At 45.2% G+C, this 17,544-nt stretch overlaps 1 protein-coding gene across 2 annotated transcripts in view; it reads left to right on the forward strand.

Annotated features, from left to right (window-relative positions):
• The window catches only part of NLGN4X (neuroligin 4 X-linked), a 268,537-nt gene that overhangs the window by 189,399 nt on the left and 61,594 nt on the right, over nucleotides 1–17,544 (forward strand). The window lies entirely within an intron of this gene.

Consider the following 17,544-nt stretch of genomic DNA (forward strand, 5'->3'; position numbering starts at 1 on the left):
AGTGGGCAGTAAAACTATCCATAAAGAAACTACAATGTTATCGCCTACTTGGTTAGTATACCTTAATTTGCATCAACATTAAAGGGGTTATATTTTTGGAATGGCTGAATAGATTTGCATGAATGAAATATAAAATGCTCATAGTGAGAGATATCATTGGTCTCTTCAGACCTGGTGACAAGTCCATTTTTTGTACACTTGACAAAGGAGTTAACCTCCGTAACGTGGTGTAAAATGACTTTTGAAGATTGAATAAAGTTCCTCTGTTTATTACATTGCTTTGGTGTGACTGGAACTGATTCCACTGGATCCTTTCTGGTATTTCTTGCAATTTGGATCTGGTCCTTTTTTCCTACGTGCCCCTTACTTTGTCATTAACCCTTCAAATCAAAAGCAGTGGTTGGTCAGTATGTAGTGTAATAAGAAAAAAAAAAAATAACTGAAGGGGTTACTATGGCGGACTCTTAAGGAGAGATTGTAATTGTTTTTTATTTTTTATTTTTCTTTAAACACATTTACTTAAAATATCAAATATATTACTTGCAATACATTATTTTTACAACCTCTGATCTTCTTTACCATGTCCTTTGTTCAAGGGGGTAAATTCTGACTTTTTCTACAGTTCCTCTTGATTTCTTTGTATACCGCTGTCACAAAGTTATATGCCAACACTATATGTGCCTCTGTGTAACCGCCCAGTGGGGTAGGGTGAATTTCAGGCTTTCAAGGCTTTTGTTATATTGTTTGATATTGTGTTCAAATGGCTTTAAAGACAAAATTGCCTTTGTAACAAAACTAGAGATCATCGTTGGCAAATTTTATATACCACCGCACCATAATAACATAACATTGTAGGACAAAGATCCCCAATGAATGCTATTAAAATGTGTATTGCTGGTCAAGGAGATGACTTGTGTTACTGTGTAGGCACAACAATTTTATGAGCTTTTAGTAAATGCTGGAAGTATTGATCATGTCCTAAGACCATATCTGAGATTTGGGTATGAAGTGGCTGGCTGTGGTAAAGGGTTGCTAATGAATTGGACCAAAATCACAAAGGATGGTTTTTACAGTTTTATGTTTTGCACTTTGCTCTTAATTAATATTGTTCCTATAAGAGGTATAAACAGCATTCTATGCTGTTGTCACATCCTGTTGTGATATCTGTTACATGGAATTGGCATGTTATTAGTTTGTTTCTAGGAAATAGAAGAACCTTAGCTGAACACAGCGCATAGATAGTTGGATCAATGTAGGTCAATCTGTTAACCTTTTCCCCACTGCAGGTATTTTTTAATTTTTCAATGTTTGTCTTTGACTCCCTATCTTCTAAATTCCAAATTTTCTATTCACAAAAGGTTGATGTTTGCAGGAAAAATTGTAATTCATAAGAGTACCATTTAATATTATTTATGTTAACTGGTTAAGGACCAGGTCTAAAAATTCCTTATGGACCAGACCTCAATTTTCAAAACTGACATCAGTCACTTTATATACTTCAACAACTTTGAGATGCTATAACTTACACAAGTGATTGAGATTATTTTTTCATGACACATTGTACCTCATGTTAGTGGTAAACATTGATCAAAATTTTTGTATTTATTTATAAAAAATTTGGAAATTTGATGGAAATTTGTAGAAAAAAAATATCACAATTTTCAAAATGTGAAATGCTCTGCTTTTCAGGCAGATAATCATACCACATAAATACATTAATAAATATTATGAACCATATCTCTGCTTTATATTGGCGTCATTCTTTAATTGCTCATTAATTTATTTAGGATATTAGATGGTTTTCAAGCGTTACTGTGATTCACCAGATTTCCTAGAAAATTTCTGAAACTCATTTTTTAGGGACCACTTCAGTTCTGAAGATGATTATAAAGGCCTATATATTAGAACCCCCCCCCCCCCCCCCCATAAATCACCACATTTCAAAACTGCACCCATCCAATCGTTCAAAACAGCATTTGGGAAGTTTGTTAACCCTTTAAGCATTTCACAGGAATTAAAACAATATGTAATTGAAATTTAGACATTTCATTCATACTCAATAATACATAAATTTATCCCTAACATTAACACATTCACAAAGGGTTAAAGGATAAAATGCATCTCACAGTTTGTTATGCAATTTCTCTTGAGCACAGAAATACCCCACATGTGGGTGTAAACGAATTTTTGGGCACTCAGGAGCACACGGAAGAGAAGGAGCGACACTTGAAAATCAGATTTTGCTGGAATAGTTTTCAGGCACCACACCTCATTTGCAAAGCCCCTATAGTACCAAAACAATGAGAATCCACCAAAAGTAACCCCATTTTGAAAACTACACTCCTCACAAAATTTATCAAGAGGTATAGTGAGCATTTTGACCCCACAGCCATTTCAAAGATTTTATTAACATTGGGATGTGTAAGTGAAAAATTACTGAAATGTCACTTTATCCCCAATGTTTTCATTTTCACAAGGGGTTAAAAGAGAAAAAGCCCCCTACAGGTTGTTAAAAAATTTCTTCTGAACACTGCAATACCCCAAACTGTGGTCAGGCTCAAATTGGAAAGAGCGCTATTTTGCTTTTGGGTGGCAGATTTTGCTGGAATAGTTTTCAGATGTCATGTCACATTTGAAGAGCCCCTAGAGTATAAATACAGTGGAAACCCCTCAAAAGTGACTACATTTTGGAAACTACACCCCTCAAGTAAATCCTCAATTCTATTAACATTGATATTTAAAAATTAAAAATTACTTTTTTCATAATAAACCGTCCATTTAGCACCATATTTTTAATTTTTTACAAGGGGATAAAGAAGAAAAAGCAATCTGCTCTATGGGGACATGGTGGGGTTCAGAATGGAAAGAGCGCAATTTGGCTTTTGGAGGTCACATTTTACTGGAATAGTTTTCAGGCCCCATGTTGCATTTGCAGAGCCCCTAAAGTATCAATACAATGTACACCCCTCAAAATTGACCCCATTTTAGAAACTACATCCCTCAAGGAATTTCTCAAGGTATAGTATCATTTTGAGCCTAAAAATGCTTCCTAAAAATGAACGTACAATGTGAAAATTGAAGTTTTTAAAGAAATATGCCTTTTTGGTGCCCAATACGTTGCACCCACTTTGTGTTATCAGAGACATGTACTCCTAAAACTATTAGTGGGCTATCCTGGGGACAAAAAAGTTATATATGTTGGTGTAAACTGCTTTTTGGACACATAACAGGGCTCAGAAGGGAAGGAGTACTGTGCTTTTTAGCTTTTGGAGTACAGATTTAGAGTGACTTTCTGGACACCATGTTGTTTTTGCAGAGCCCTGGAGGTACCAGTAAATTGGATTCTCCGATTAGTGACCCCATTTTGTAGGGTCTTTGTAAATATGACATGATGTCCAAAAACTAGCAATATAAATCTATGCTCCAAATGCCACAGAGCACTCCATCACATTGACGCCCTACTGTGTACCCAAATGGCAGTTTACACCCACATGTTTCACACTGGTGCGCCCAGGATAACGTACTTAATGTCATATGTGGGTATAAACTGCTGTTTCGGCACAGCCGGGCACAGAAGGGAAGAAGCACTATTTTGGTTTTTGGAGTACAGTTTGGTTTTTGGACATTATGCCACTTATGCAGAGTATGCAGAGCTCCTGAATTACCAGTAAAGTGGATTCTACAGACTTGTGACCCTATTTTGGAAATTACACCCCTCAAGGAATTTATCAAGTAGAGTAGTGAGCATTTTTAAACTTTAAGTATTGCATTCATTTAATTTCAATAAATAATTGCGCAGCTGATATTGAATAGTGAACATTGCAATCTTTCCAGAGAAATGCCATTTCATTGCTCAATATGTTGTGCCCAGTTTGTCAGCAGAAACACACACACATAAAAAAAATGACTGCAGCATCCAAGGGGTTAAAACATCCGGTCGGAGCTGAGCAGAGTCAGTAACAGCTAACACCTGCTCCCTATCCCAGGCAAGGGGTCTTTGAATTCCCAGCTGTATTTTTACTATTGTGACCGCTGGCTGTAAATTTACTGCCGGTGGTCATCAAACGGTTCATATGATATGCTGGGAATCTGGAAAATAAAATCAGAATGGGGTGGAATTAGAGAAAAACTGCACTTGTGCAACTTCTTATGGGATTTCTTGTATGGCAATACCAAATTTATATAGTTTATTTATGTTTTAGGCCCTAAAAATAAAAACCCAAAACTTAGCAAAACACCCATAACTTTTTATATATATATATTTCTATGTAAGAATCCAGATGTACTAAAATGTACAGTATTCATTTCTTAACCTGGTGGGAATTCTCTATTTATAATTTCAATACATTTCATTATTAGAATCACTTAATAATAGTAACACATTAATATTTAAAAGTGCTAAAAGTTGCATTTTCCTTTGTGATTCCATGTGATTATATGTGTCTGACAGTAAAGAGATTCATTTCCATATAGACGTAGGCTGTAGAGATGAGCGAACAGTGTTCTATCGAACACATGTTCGATCGGATATCAGGGTGTTCGCCATGTTCGAATCGAATCGAACACCGCGTGGTAAAGTGCGCCAAAATTCGATTCCCCTCCCACCTTCCCTGGCGCCTTTTTTGCACCAATAACAGCGCAGGGGAGGTGGGACAGGAACTACGACACCGGGGGCATTGAAAAAAATTGGAAAAAGTCATTGGCTGCCGAAATCAGGTGACCTCCATTTTAGACGAATAGTGGATTTCAAATCCGGGTCATATGAGAATGTGAACTTTGTGACTATGAGACAGGGATAGCTGTACAGGCAGGGATAGCTAGGGATAACCTTTATTTAGGGGGGAATGTTATTAAAAATAACTTTTTGGGGCTCTATCGGGTGTGTAATTGTGATTTTTGTGAGATAAACTTTTTCCCATAGGGATGCATTGGCCAGCGCTGATTGGCCGAATTCCGTACTCTGGCCAATCAGTGCTGGCCAATGCATTCTATTAGCTTGATGAAGCAGAGTGTGCACAAGGGTTCAAGCGCACCCTCGGCTCTGATGTAGCAGAGCCGAGGCTGCACAAGGGTTCAAGCGCACCCTCGGCTCTGATGTAGGAGAGCCGAGGGTGCACTTGAACCCTTGTGCACCCTCAGCTCTGCTACATCAGAGCCGAGGGTGCGCTTGAACCCTTGTGCACACTCTGCTTCATCAAGCTAATAGAATGCATTGGCCAGCGCTGATTGGCCAATGTATTCTATTAGCCTGATGAAGTAGAGCTGAATGTGTGTGCTAAGCACACACATTCAGCTCTACTTCATCGGGCTAATAGAATGCATTGGCCAGCGCTGATTGGCCAGAGTACGGAACTCGACCAATCAGCGCTGGCTCTGCTGGAGGAGGCGGAGTCTAAGATCGCTCCACACCAGTCTCCATTCAGGTCCGACCTTAGACTCCGCCTCCTCCGGCAGAGCCAGCGCTGATTGGCCGAAGGCTGGCCAATGCATTCCTATGCGAATGCAGACTTAGCAGTGCTGAGTCAGTTTTGCTCAACTACACATCTGATGCACACTCGGCACTGCTACATCAGATGTAGCAATCTGATGTAGCAGAGCCGAGGGTGCACTAGAACCCCTGTGCAAACTCAGTTCACGCTAATAGAATGCATTGGCCAGCGCTGATTGGCCAATGCATTCTATTAGCCCGATGAAGTAGAGCTGAATGTGTGTGCTAAGCACACACATTCAGCACTGCTTCATCACGCCAATACAATGCATTAGCCAGTGCTGATTGGCCAGAGTACGGAATTCGGCCAATCAGCGCTGGCTCTGCTGGAGGAGGCGGAGTCTAAGGTCGGACCTGAATGGAGACTGGTGTGGAGCGATCTTAGACTCCGCCTCCTCCAGCAGAGCCAGCGCTGATTGGTCGAGTTCCGTACTCTGGCCAATCAGCGCTGGCCAATTCATTCTATTAGCCCGATGAAGTAGAGCTGAATGTGTGTGCTTAGCACACACATTCAGCTCTACTTCATCAGGCTAATAGAATACATTGGCCAATCAGCGCTGGCCAATGCATTCTATTAGCTTGATGAAGCAGAGTGTGCACAAGGGTTCAAGCGCACCCTCGGCTCTGATGTAGCAGAGCTGAGGGTGCACAAGGGTTCAAGTGCACCCTCGGCTCTCCTACATCAGAGCCGAGGGTGCGCTTGAACCCTTGTGCAGCCTCAGCTCTGCTACATCAGAGCCGAGGGTGCGCTTGAACCCTTGTGCACACTCTGCTTCATCAAGCTAATAGAATGCATTGGCCAGCGCTGATTGGCCAGAGTACGGAATTCGGCCAATCAGCGCTGGCTCTGCTGGAGGAGGCGGAGTCTAAGATCGCTCCACACCAGTCTCCATTCAGGTCCGACCTTAGACTCCGCCTCCTCCAGCAGAGCCAGCGCTGATTGGCCGAATTCCGTACTCTGGCCAATCAGCACTGGCTAATGCATTGTATTGGCGTGATGAAGCAGTGCTGAATGCGTGTGCTTAGCACACACATTCAGCTCTACTTCATCGGGCTAATAGAATGCATTGGCCAATCAGCGCTGGTCAATGCATTCTATTAGCGTGAACTGAGTTTGTACAGGGGTTCTAGTGCACCCTCGGCTCTGCTACATCAGATTGCTACATCTGATGTAGCAGTGCCGAGTGTGCATCAGATGTGTAGTTGAGCAAAACTGACTCAGCACTGCTAAGTCTGCATTCGCATAGGAATGCATTGGCCAGCCTTCGGCCAATCAGCGCTGGCTCTGCCGGAGGAGGCGGAGTCTAAGGTCGGACCTGAATGGAGACTGGTGTGGAGCGATCTTAGACTCCGCCTCCTCCAGCAGAGCCAGCGCTGATTGGCCGAATTCCGTACTCTGGCCAATCAGCACTGGCTAATGCATTGTATTGGCGTGATGAAGCAGTGCTGAATGTGTGTGCTTAGCACACACATTCAGCTCTACTTCATCGGGCTAATAGAATGCATTGGCCAATCAGCGCTAGCCAATGCATTCTATTAGCGTGAACTGAGTTTACACAGGGGTTCTAGTGCACCCTCGGCTCTGCTACATCAGATTGCTACATCTGATGTAGCAGTGCCGAGTGTGCATCAGATGTGTAGTTGAGCAAAACTGACTCAGCACTGCTAAGTCTGCATTCGCATAGGAATGCATTGGCCAGCCTTCGGCCAATCAGCGCTGGCTCTGCCGGAGGAGGCGGAGTCTAAGGTCGGACCTGAATGGAGACTGGTGTGGAGCGATCTTAGACTCCGCCTCCTCCAGCAGAGCCAGCGCTGATTGGCCGAATTCCGTACTCTGGCCAATCAGCACTGGCTAATGCATTGTATTGGCGTGATGAAGCAGTGCTGAATGTGTGTGCTTAGCACACACATTCAGCTCTACTTCATCGGGCTAATAGAATGCATTGGCCAGCGCTGATTGGCCGAATTCCGTACTCTGGCCAATCAGCACTGGCTAATGCATTGTATTGGCGTGATGAAGCAGTGCTGAATGTGTGTGCTTAGCACACACATTCAGCTCTACTTCATCGGGCTAATAGAATGCATTGGCCAATCAGCGCTGGCCAATGCATTCTATTAGCGTGAACTGAGTTTGCACAGGGGTTCTAGTGCACCCTCGGCTCTGCTACATCAGATTGCTACATCTGATGTAGCAGTGCCGAGTGTGCATCAGATGTGTAGTTGAGCAAAACTGACTCAGCACTGCTAAGTCTGCATTCGCATAGGAATGCATTGGCCAGCCTTCGGCCAATCAGCGCTGGCTCTGCCGGAGGAGGCGGAGTCTAAGGTCGGACCTGAATGGAGACTGGTGTGGAGCGATCTTAGACTCCGCCTCCTCCAGCAGAGCCAGCGCTGATTGGTCGAGTTCCGTACTCTGGCCAATCAGCACTGGCCAATGCATTTCTATGGGGAAAAGTTAGCTTGCGAAAATCGCAAACTGACAGGGATTTCCATGAAATAAAGTGACTTTTATGCCCCCAGACATGCTTCCCCTGCTGTCCCAGTGTCATTCCAGGGTGTTGGTATCATTTCCTGGGGTGTCATAGTGGACTTGGTGACCCTCCAGACACGAATTTGGGTTTCCCCCTTAACGAGTTTATGTTCCCCATAGACTATAATGGGGTTCGAAACCCATTCGAACACTCGAACAGTGAGCGGCTGTTCGAATCGAATTTCGAACCTCGAACATTTTAGTGTTCGCTCATCTCTAGTAGGCTGCATTCTGAAATAACATGTATCATTATTACATAGGATTATCAATTAATGGACGTCTAGTGGTGAATCACTAGTCTCATGGGGGGATTCTTGGAAGAAGCCCCTTTGTGGCTTGCGGATTTTTCCATTTCCATCCTTATCCAGAGCAATGTTGTTATCTGTAACCACACTAATAAATGTAAGATAAGTAGTATGTTTTACCAGATGCCTTTTGTATTGTCACAGAAAAATGATAAAGTACTTGATGTCCTTTAAACTCTAGATGGAGACTCAAGTATAGTATGAATTACTTCAACTTTGCTTTCTTTTCATCAAGTGTACTTCAAGTTTAAACTAAGTAATTGCAGGAAAGAATGGTCCTAGTCATTTGATGTTGGTAAATAATAGTTACTTAGGAAAGGTATTGTGGTTAAATACTTTGTAGCATATACTGTACAACAATATTGTTTCAGATCTCCAACCCTAGGGCAGTATAGCTGCCGTATACAGTCATAGACTTATGATCAGATGGGCTCCATTAACCACAAACTAAAGATAATTCAATACGGCTATTGCCAAAATTAAAACTCAGCAACTAAAAAACAGATTGGGGCAAACTTATGAAAGGAAAAAGAAAAATAGTTTTAGCAACGAATCTTTCATTTTTCAAAAGCAATAGAAAAAATGAAAACATTACTATGATTGTTTTTTTATGGACAATTAAGATAGTTTATCGATAAAATTGTTTACATATAAATGTTCTAGATTAAGTGAATAGAAAGTATCAGGGTCTGAGGTGTCTAGGTGGGATGGCATAGACATACAAGTCCAGATTCTTAGTCCAAGAACGTAGAGTTTTAATTTTTACTCCACAAGAAACAGTGCAGCAACAAAAAAAGGAAAAAAACAAAACAAATACCTGCCCGGCTAGGCTCTAACTACACACATAAATACGTTACCTCACGTATGATAGCAGATTCAATAGCAGAATTGAATGGTACAAAACACAGCCCCCGCATTGTGACCTTCCAACAGCAGAAAGATCCACAATGTGTGGACTGGAGGGGATGTGGAATGACAGGTCCCACTGCCAATCCTACCTGCCATTCCTAAAAAATCCAGCCCAATACCGATCATGTAACAAAATGCTCAGCAGACAAAAGCTGTCTGCTGAGAACAAGTCATTCCTGGACTTTCTTTCATTTTGCCCACCTGATTAGTCTGGGCGATATGTACACCCCCTCCATTATTTTGCCAGCCGTCGGCTTACATATCCCCCCCCCCCTCTTCTTCAGACCAGAGGGCTGGGCACTTGTGGCCAACATACAATGGACTCTTGAGAGGGCATCAGCATTTCTCACTAATTTTCCTGGTCTGTATTCCACACTGAAAGAAAAATTCTGTAAGGACAGGAACCATCTGGTAACCCTAGCATTTTTGTCCTTATTCATCTTCATTCATGTATGGGGAGCATGGTCAGTGACCAATTTAAACTTTATACCAAGGAAATAGTACCTTAGGACATCCAGTGCCCACTTAATAGCCAAACTGTTAGGGAATTGCTAGGACAGCAATTCCCCAGTAGCTGTTGAACCCTGGGATGGGACACAAGAGACCGTGAGCCCTAAGCTGAAGCCCCCAACTGTCCCTTCCTATTGCTAGGCCCTATCCTACGTAATAGGTGGCAACCACGAAGACGGTCCCTTCCTGTATATGTGAGACACAAAATGCAGACAAGACGGACAACAACAAAGGGAGGTCAGCTAGCCAAGGGTCAGTAACAGTTGAGCGATGCAGTGCCAAATCGAAGTCCAAAGAATAGTCAGTAGGGAAAGCCAAAGGTCAAGGATTAGAATGCAAGCAAAAATAGTAACAGCAAGGAGCAAGTACACACAAGGCAATAGCAAGCACTGGTGTGAATGAGAACCAAGACTAAATAGGGGAGGAAGAACCTGCCCAGAACCTGACAGGAAGGCAGGTTGTCAATCACAGGGCAAGACAAAATTTAACCACTTAATGGACAGAGGCAACAAGGGCAGAAGACGGGTGTGGTACAAATACAATCACAGAACAAAAATCCAGCCCAATACTGAGCATGTAACAAAATGCTCAGCAGACAAAAAATGTCTGCTGAGAACAAGTCATTCCTGGACTTTCTCTCATCTTGCCCACCTGAGTAGTCTGGGCGAGATGTACACCCCCTCCATTATTTTGCTGGCCATCGGCTTACAAAAGTTAAAAGGGATGTCCTTCTTGAGCCGATAAATAAGTTATACAATTTTCCAATATATTTCTTGAATCAATTCCTCATAGGTTTCAATTCCTCTGCTTTCTGACTTTGTTTACTTCAACAGTTAAAAATCAGTCCATGATCATGTGATATATATCCTATGGTCTATTCTTACCCTTGCAAGGATATACCCATACAAATTTGTGCAGCTACAGAACCAGAGAATCGGCTGTTACTTCAGCTGCAGCTCCTCTGGATAAGGCAAGGACAGTTACTATTGTTCCTGCCTCCGTGATGGCTGTGTACACAGTGACAATGGGAGCTGTGCATACAGCTAAGGGAGAAGCCATGATGTGGCTCTCCTTTGACCTAGTGGTCAGGGGAGAAACTACCGGGGTAGCAGCGGCTGCCATAGGGCCTGGGACATTAGGGGGCCCGGAGGCAGCTGCTACCGCTGTATTATTATTATTATTATTATTATTATTATTATTTAATAGTCTGTTACCTGCTGGAATAACTCCAGTAGGTAACGGGCTCTATTTACTTACCAATCCTGGCTCTTGCTCATGGCTGCCAGTGCTTCCTCTTCTGTAGAGGTAACTATGAGCAGGGGCCAGGATTGGTAAGTGAGGCCGCAGGACCGCAAATCCCACAAACCAGACTCCCTGAGTATAATAATTGGAGGGTCATAGAGGTGAAGGAACATAAAAATTGCTGTTACTTACCTATCCCACGCTCCAGGAGGCTTTGGGCCACTTGGTGACTCCGGCCTGAGTCAGGTGATGTCTGGTCCATTAATGAAGATGGCTGACATCAGTAGGAGTGCATTGGAGCCCAGAGACAGGTAAGTAACAGTGTTTTTTTAATGTTTTTATCCTCCCCTGGGTCTCCGATAATCATACTCTGGGGTTAGCAAAGACCGCAGAGAATAATAATTATTCATGGGTGGTCCAAAATGTAGCACAATACTGTGTGTAGGAGCCACTATGGAGCATAATACTGTATGCAGTAATGCCAGGAGGGGAGGGGAGATCAGTTTGGGTCTTCAGGGGGTAGGGGGGAACCCATGTCAAAAGTTCATCATGGGGCCCCGCCACTTCTAGTTACATCACTGCAGGTGGCTATGTGATCTGCAAAGAACTGTAGGAGTTGCTGAGTCACAGAGAGGACATAGATCAGCTCTGTAGTTCATGTTAGGAGTCCATATTCCGTGTGTAATTGGTGTTAAATGTTTTAGCTCCATTTCCAGAGAGAACTACCCTGAGCACTTGCCAAATTTGGAGCACATGTTCCTTATTTGCATACAACAATAAAGATAATTTTTGTGTACAATTGTGCTAGGTGTAATGGCAAAGCTATGTGTGAAAATATTTATAACATTTTTATTCTTCTCTAGTCATGTAGTACAGGCCAACCATGGACTTCCAACTGGTGTGTGAATTTTTAGGTCAGCCTGCAGATGACATGGGGGTAGGTTTGGAACAATGCACTTAGAGAGGGCTACATTGCCCACTACACATTAGTAAGTAGCATTGGCAATAAATCTTAGAAGTACTTCGGACATACGTTTATGTTGTCCATGGATTTCTATTGGAAGGATATATACTAGTTCAGAAAATATTCCAGGCGGTAACAAGCTAAGTATCTTTACCTATGTTCATCGCATGACTAGAACATATGTATATTCCCTATAAGTAAACAATTCATTTTTTCTATTGACTATTAGCAATCACATACTGTATCTTGACTATGAGAAATGAAATAAAATTAAATAAATAGTTAAATTATAGCTAGAAATGTTAAAAATTGTGTTCCCTGTCGTCCTCAACAGCGGCACAATGTGGGGTATTTCTGCCCCTGTGTGCTGGTAGGACAGGCGGATATTTAATTAGCCAATCAAATGCGTGGCAGGCCCTATAAGAGGGCACAAGAACCTCCCCTCTGCGTGTTTTTTTCTGTCCTATGTGGACAGAGGACAGGTGGGAGGACTTGTGTCCTCTTAGAGAAGCTCAGCAGGATCACTCACCTCCTGAGCGGTTGTTTTCTTCTTGTCACCTTCTGTGCCCTGCGGGGAGAAGGTGCTTGTTAGCCATGTGTGGCTACCCCCCTCTATCCCCCCTGCCCCCCTCTCCTCCGCTTCCCCTGCTCCTTGTGACTTACCTGACATTTTGGTGAGAGTCCGGGGACTCCGCATGCCGCCTCTGGTGGCCGCGCGGACTGCTGGCGGGTGGAACCACACTGTTGTGTATCCTGTTCCCCGCCGGCCGCTGTAAGCGCGCACTTCCGGTTTTGCCGGAAGTATCATAGCGCCATGGCAACGGCCTGGCGCTGGCGGCCGCTCACTCAGGGAAGATTCAGGCCTTATTAAAGGCCGGAAAAGACAGGGAGATGTGGGGGTAAGTGCCCGTGTTAAGGGCTTCTTGGTGGGGGGGAATGTATATCTTTGCAGACCCTTGATTACAGGGTTAGTTGTCTGGGCAGGTTGCCTCACCTGCTTTGATTGTGGCTCCGCCCACTTCCAGCCGGCCAGAATTAAGAGGCTGGCTGGCATGGTGTCAGAGACCTTCCTGCAGTATCTGCTGAAGGCGTGCGATTGTGGTGTTCATTGATCTTGAACTCTTTTCCAATTTGCAAACTTTATTGGGATCCGTCACCTCGCTGTCCGGTCTACAGGACCTGGTAAGATTTACCCTTTTTTTAAAAGCTGGTATGATGTCATGGTGACAGTGTTGCATGGTCTATTATCTCTCTCTGTAGGATATGTCATCCTCTACTACCCCTCCTGGGGATGGTAGGAGGAAAACCTCTTCCAAGAGGAAACATCTTTCCTGCTTCGATTGCGACACACCGCTCCCTGATGGTAGGTAGCGGCTTGAAAGGTTGTGCCCTGCGGGGTACTACTGGTCCTATAACTTGCCTATTTTCAGGCTATGAGTGGGCCCGTTGTCGCGGGTGCAGAGGTCCTCCACCTGTGGAGCCCTCTCCCAGAGATATGATGGCATGGGTCAAGGAGATGGTGAGTTTGGGCATCGCTTGGGTAAATAGTTTTTCCCTTGCTTGTACTCTCCTTTTTGTTTTGCAGGATGATTCCCTCAAAGGGATCCATTGCACCTTGTCTCAGCTCACCAGGAGACCATGCTCTGAGCTCCGTTCCTCGTCTCTCCCCCCCCCCTTGTAACACCTGCGGGTGGCAGAGGATGATTCCTCCGAGGACGACTCAGTTATTCCAGCAGAACTGCGTTCCATTATGAACAAACGGCAGGCTGCTGAAGTCCATCCGGTCTACAGTGGGCCGAGATGTTGACGGGGAAGCCTCCATGTCTGCCTCTGGGGGACATATTGCCTTCCATGCGGACGCCACGCTGACCGACCTTATGGCGCAGCAGTGGAAACAGCCAGAGAAAGGACATTCGCTTTCCAGGATCTTCAAGAGTTTGTTTCCTGTTAACACTACCCAGTGGGATTCCTGGGGGCCTCCCCCGAAGGTGGATTTGGCCGTAGCAAAGCTGTCCCGCAGAACCCTGGTGCCCTTGGAAGATGGTTCAAATCTTCAGGACCCTCTGGATCGTAGGGCGGACTCCGTTCTGAAGAAGGTCTACTCAGCTTCCTCCGCGCAAGCCACTGTGGCCATAGCCTCCTCTATGGTTGGTGACTTTTTGCGCAACCGCTTAGCCGCCTTGGAGCGGGATATAGACTTGGGCGTAGACAGAGATGAGATTCTGGCCTCTATGAAAAGAGTTCATAGGGCTGCAGATTATTTGGCGGAATCCTCCTGCCATCAATTAAAAATCTCTGCCAAATCTATGGCGTTGTCTACTGCGGCCCGTAGACCCCTTTGGCTAAAGCCTTGGCGGGCAGATTTTGCGTCTAAAGCAGCACTCTGTGCTCTCCCCTTTGAGCCGGGAAGGGTGTCTGGCCAAAGCTTAGATGCCATTATGGAGGGATTAGCTGAAGGTAGGGGAAGGTCCCTACCTCAAGCATCCAGGGGCAGACGTGCTCCCTCTAGAGGCAGAGGTTCTTCCTCTAATTATAGAGGATGATAATAGATCTGAGGTACCTCAATCGGTTTATCAGGAAGAGGTCATTTTGAATGGAAACCGTGGATTCCGTGGCTGTGTTTCTTCAGCCAGGAGAGGTGATGGTTACCCTCGATTTGAAGGACGCCTATCTACATGTCCCCATTGCTCATTTCCACAGGAAGTTCCTCAGGATTGCCGTCGCTATGGCCGGCCACAGGGAGCACTATCAATTCACAGCTCTGCCATTCGGCATCACATCCGCCCCACTGGTATTCACCAAGGTGATTTCTCCGGTCGCCGCGGCCATCAGACTTCAGGGTCTTTTCATCGTCCCTTATCTAGACGACTGGCTACTGAAAGCTCAGTCTCCTGCTGCCCTCCTCCAGCAGCTCAACCTTGCCATCAACTTCCTACAGGAGTTAGGATTATCAATTGGGAGAAGTCCGAAATCGTTCCATCCACCTGAAGAAAATTCCTCGGATTTATAGTGGATTCAGAAGCGATGCAGATCTTCCTCTCCAGTCCAAGGAAGGAAAGAATCCAAGCCAGTGCACGATTCCTATTGCGCACTCGGCAGGTAACCATCCGGACCGCCATGAGAGTCCTGGGCCTGATGTCATCCTCGGCCAGGGCGGTGCCTTGGGCTTTATGGCATTTGCGTCCCCTGCAGATGGAAGTGTTGAGAACCTGGAACAGATCTCCACGGGGATTGCACAAGAAGATCTGCCTTTCTCCCGCTACCCGTCTTTCCCTCAGATGGTGGATACACCTGAAAGACGGAAGGTCCACGGTCCCGACAGTGTGGACCCTGTTGACAACAGATGCATCCCAGTGGGGATGGGGAGCCCATTGTCAAGACAAAACTGTACAAGGACGATGGAGATGTCCGGAGCTGGGGTCATCCAATCTCAAGGAACTCAGAGCAGTGTACCTGGCCCTAGTACACTTTGCCCCAGAATTGAAAGGCAAGTCTGTCAAAAACCGGTCAGACAATATGACGGTGGTAGTCTATATAAACAAACAAGGGGGCACCAGGTCACCAACCTTGCTGAGAGAGACGAATCTCATATTTGCCTAGGCGGAGAAGAATCTGGTCCAGTTATCCGCTGTTCACATAAAGGGCTCCCTGAACATAGTAGCGGATCAGCTGAGTCAGGGTATTACCGTATCAGGAAAATGGTCTCTCAATTCAGACGTATTTCAACAGATCGTCCAGAGATGGGGTCTCCCGGAGGTCGATCTTATGGCTACCCGACTCAACGCCAAGGTGGGGACCTTCTGCTCTCTGTACCAGGAGGACAATCCCTTGGCGGTGGATGCCCTGTCCATCCCATGGAGGTTCAGGCTGTTTTACATATTCCCTCCAATTCCAATCATACCGAAGGTATTGATAAAAATAAGACAGGACCAAGCCTCGGGAATAGCCATAATCCCGTTCTGGCCAAAAAGGGCTTGGTTTGCTCAGCTCATACAAATGAGTCAGGGCATATATTGGAGGCTTCCCCCACTCCCAGACCTGGTAACCCAAGGAGAGCTGAGATGCCAGGATCTGAGGAGACTCAACCTGACAGCCTGGAGGTTGACCAGTCCCTATTGAGAAATAGAGGACTGTCACAAGCCGTCTTGAAGACCCTATCCAGCGCCAGAGCAGATTCGACTAACAGGAACTACCGTCGAATAGGTAACATCTTTAATGCCTGGTGTCTGCAGCATCAAGTGGACTCCACCGATCCCCCTACGGAGGCGATCCTGGACTTCCTTCAAGACGGACTAGACAGAGGTCTTGCTGCGGCCACACTCAAGGTACACGTAGCGGCCCTGTCCGCCTATCTGGGGAGGCGTTTGTCTCAGGATCCTTTAGTGAGCACCTTTATTAAAGGGGCAACTAGGCTGAGACCGGTGGTAAACACCCCTGTCCACCAATGGGACCTTATTCCGGTCCTGAACGCCCTATGTGGCCAGCCATTTGAACCTCTGGAAGAGGTCTCCCTCAAGTCGCTAACCGGCAAAATGGCGCTGCTATTGGCAGTCACACCTGCCAAACGCGTTAGTGAACTACAAGCTTTGTCCGCTGAGGAGCCATATACCACCTTTTTCTCTGACCATGTACAGCTTAGGTTCCTCCCTGGGTTTCGTCCCAAGGTGCCATCTGCTGTAAACAGGAACCAACTGATTTCCCTTCCAGTATTTTTTCCGTTCCCTTCTTCTGCTGAAGAAGAAAGATGGCACAAGCTGGATGTGGTTAGATGCCTGCAGATCTACTTGCAGCGCACTCGCCCCTTTAGGTGGACTGAAAACCTATTGGTCAGCTACACGGGGAAAAACAAGGGCGCCAAAGCCGCCAAAGCTACAATATCCCGGTGGGTTACCGAGACTATTAGAGTCGCCTATACCGCCCAAGGGCTGTCGGCTCCATCTTTCCTTCATGCCCATTCAACCAGGGCAGTGTCCACTTCACGGGCAGAAAGAAGTGCTTTGTCTGTGGACCAAATATATGCAGCTGCCTCTTGGGCATCTGAATCCACCTTCATTCGGCATTACCGCCTGAAGGACCAAGTGGCAGATTCCACTGCCTTTGCCCAGACCAGTTTAAGTTCAGTCATGGGTTTGTCCCACCCATCTTGGGGACCTGCTTGCTATATCCCCACATTGTGCCGCTGTTGAGGACGACAGGGAACGAGTGATTATGAAGATAATCTTGTTTCCCTTAGTCCTAACAGCGGCACAAGATTTCCCACCCTGGGAATCATATCTTATGTATAAAACTGTATATAAATGTAATGGAGGTACTTTTGTATTTACACGCAGAGGGGAGGTTCTTGTGCCCTCTTATAGGGCCTGCCACGCATTTGATTGGCTAATTAAATATCCGCCTGTCCTACCAGCACACAGGGGCAGAAATACCCCACATTGTGCCGCTGTTAGGACTAAGGGAAACAAGATTATCTTCATAATCACTCGTTATATTGCAAAAAATATTTACTGAAATCAGAAAACAATTTTAGCATTTTTTTAGTACAATAAGCACTCTTAAAAAGCCACGCACAGCATGATACAATGTCATAGCATTTTCC

Source organism: Leptodactylus fuscus, chromosome 2, assembly GCF_031893055.1.
Source record: "Leptodactylus fuscus isolate aLepFus1 chromosome 2, aLepFus1.hap2, whole genome shotgun sequence".
In the NCBI taxonomy this organism is placed as follows: Eukaryota; Metazoa; Chordata; class Amphibia; order Anura; family Leptodactylidae; genus Leptodactylus; species Leptodactylus fuscus.